This window comes from Carlito syrichta, unplaced genomic scaffold (assembly GCF_000164805.1).
Source record: "Carlito syrichta isolate Samal-C Ts95f unplaced genomic scaffold, Tarsius_syrichta-2.0.1 Scaffold185521, whole genome shotgun sequence".
Taxonomy (NCBI): Eukaryota; Metazoa; Chordata; class Mammalia; order Primates; family Tarsiidae; genus Carlito; species Carlito syrichta.
Window position 1 is genome coordinate 852 of NW_007129617.1, and position 3,162 is coordinate 4,013.

General features: G+C 37.5%; 1 pseudogene; it reads right to left on the minus strand.

The window, feature by feature from the left end:
• Positions 1-453: 453 nt before the first annotated feature.
• LOC103252955 lies at positions 454-2,211 on the minus strand (annotated as a pseudogene).
• Positions 2,212-3,162: the final 951 nt, after the last annotated feature.

A 3,162-nucleotide genomic window follows, 5' to 3' on the forward strand; every position in this document is an offset into this window, starting at 1 on the left:
AAAGCGTGGGATTACAGGGTGAGCCACTGAGCCCAGCTAAAAATTTGACTTTTGAATTAATTTTTTTTTCAAAATGAAACCTTCAAGTGACAATACAGAATGACAAAAATTATGGGCTTATTATGTAAGTTCATTATGTGCCTTAATGCAACAGATACTTTCTTTCAAAAGCAGTAGTATTTTCTTTAAGCAAAAAGATAACTTCATTAGTAGGTCTTTTAAAAAGTGAAAACCAAGTTTAACTAAATTTTGATATGATTGTCTGAAAGCTAGTTTTAATTTCTTTTTCATAGTTAAACAGATATAATAGTGACAGTCTACAATAAGAGATTGAGTGATTTTTTGTGTTGTTTTGGTGAATGGCAAATATAAAATAAAAAATTGTATCCAGGCTGGTAACAAGATTTTTCATGCATCACAACATGAGCAGAATACATAGTTGGAAAATGAGGATCAGACACACTCTTCTGCAGACATAAAAAGAGGATTGATATACCCCAAACCTTCGAATTCGGATTGATCAATCTTCCTTACAGTGTCATCGCCATCTGGAGTGAACTGAACAGGTTCATTAGTAAACTGAGCATCAAAGTTTTCTAAACTATATTCCCCAGAAATATTTGGCTTAAAGGGAGGTACCACCTGCTTTTGCTCCATTTTCTCTCTATCAACATTTTAGAAGAATGGGTGTCCCTGAATCATCAGAAAATCCGTTTGTGGGTGACAACCCCATAGTTCCTTTGGGTCCTTGTTGAGAAAACTTTTCAGGATACTTGCAGCTTTTACAGAGAGAAAACGTGGTATGTGAATTTGTTTTTCCAAAATAACTTGGAAGAGATAATCCTCTGAGTTCTGATCAGGGTTATCAGAGCTCCCAACAATATCAAGTGGAGACCTTCCTGCCATCATTTCATCACTCCAAGAGCCCACCAGTCAACACTGAAACCATAATCTTCACCTCTTAAAATCTCAGGAGCGATGTAATTAGGAGTGCCACACAAGGTGCTGGTTGTATCTCCTGGCAGTAATCCTTCCTTACACATGCCATAGTCAGTGAGCTTAATGTACCCTTTGGAGTTCAGTGATATATTGCCTAATTTTAAGTCTCTTTAAGTTATTCCTCGCTCATGAAGATAATTTAATGCTAGACTGATTTCTACAGAGTGAAACCTAGCATGTTCTTCAAGAAGTTTTATCTGTCATTGCATATGAAATGTTAGATCTCCTCCACTTACATACCCTATAACAAAGCAATCTGTTTTCTGTGTGAAAACAAGAATGCATCCTGACAAGAAAAGGATGATTGGATGCTCTCTCAAATACATGCTTCTCTGTCTGCACCCAACCAATACCCTCATCATCATTGGCAAGCTCTTTCTTCACAACTTTCATTGCATAAATGCTATCTGCCTTTTTTAGTCGAACCAACAGTACTTTGGCATAACTTCCCCTTCCTATTACCCGGAGCAAATCAAAACTCTGAAAACCTAAACTGGATGAAGCTTTGCCACTTTCCCTCGTGTTCATTGCCTCCTTTACCTCACCAACTTGGTCTAAGCTCTCGTGACTTGTCTGTGCAAGGTCTTAATAAGTGAATGATCCATGGGCACCATTGGTTCCGGTGGCAAAGAATGCCACCCACATTGAATTGTGACAAGTTTATGACACTTCTTATGGACCAGGAGTTTGCAGTTGATGCACATACATACCCTGCATTCGAGTCCCTATATTCAGTCTGTGCAGATGGCACAGTGAGCTCACCTATTGAATCACTTGGCTTGGAAAGTGTGGCCATTTGCACAATGAAACTTTCTCTAGCGACATGCACCTCGGTGATAGATGGATTTATCTTCTCCTGGACAGGCATTCTTGGACATTCTGGTGCACAAGGGAATACATGGATCAAGAGTTCAGAATCCTTGTTTAGTGCTTGTAAAGCATAAAGATCGCTTCTGACTCCAACTGAGATGATACTGTACAGGGATCTCTTTTCTCATTTATGCACTTCATGGTGAAAAGTTGTTCATTGTCAAAAGAACACAAGTCTCGAGCCTCACTGCAAAGGCCCTCAAAGGAGACAGAAGGTTCAAAATGTGTTATCATGATATCCCTGCAATAGTAGGCTTTCCCCCAGACCTGGTGAGTGTGGTCACTGCTGCTACAACCAGCCACCATGTGCGACATGGTGCAGCTGTCCTTCGGGGTCTGCATCTCCTCCCACCTCGACATTCAGTTGGGCCCAGAGGCCTCTGCCCTACACCAATTTTTCAAAGAATACTACAGTAATGTTCAAATATAACTATTAAATAGAATAAACCTTATGAAAATGTTAAAACAATAAAATTAGCAACAATGTTACAAATGGTTATAAAAATGCTCATTAAAAATCTGAGTTGGAGAAGATTGCCTGAGTCCAAAGGTTCTAGAGCAGGCTGGCAATTTGATGAGACCTCATTTCTACAATAAATAAAAAAATTAGCTGTACATGGGGGCACGCACCTGTAGTTCCAGCTACTTGGAAGGCTGAAGTGAAAGAATCACCTGAGTCCAGCAGGTCGAGGCTGTATTGGCTGTGAGCATGCCACTGCACTCCAGTCTGGTAGCAGAGTGAGACTCTTACTTAAAAAAAAAATTTGAATTGATTATACGGAAAAAGTTTAACTTTTGTTTAAAAAAAATTTCAGGTAACTAGAATAACTAAAATCATAACTAAAATAAGTAAAATATCGACTATTAAAGGTTCTTTAAGATGAATGACTTTATTAAAAAAACTAAAGCATATTTGTAATCAATCACTTGTACAATTATTTTGCTTAAAGTGAATTTTCCAAACTCCCTTCCACCTCCATATTCAAATGCAAAATTAAAGTACTCAAACACAATAGTCAGACATTTCGGACAAACTGTTCCCTCTGAACCCCTTTAAAGCTTCTCCTATCTGATATCAGTAACCTGTTCTTGACAACTACATGTTCTGTGTAAAAATGCTAGTGTATTTCTCATTATTGGAAAATTATGTGTAACAACTCAATGTAAAAGCATCTAAATATCATCTTAAAATGTACTAAAACAGTAAAAATCCTTTAGATTAAAAAAAACTATCATGTTAGGATATAAAATTCTAAAACATGCATTTCTTTTGCTTTTGTTTTTCTTTTTTTC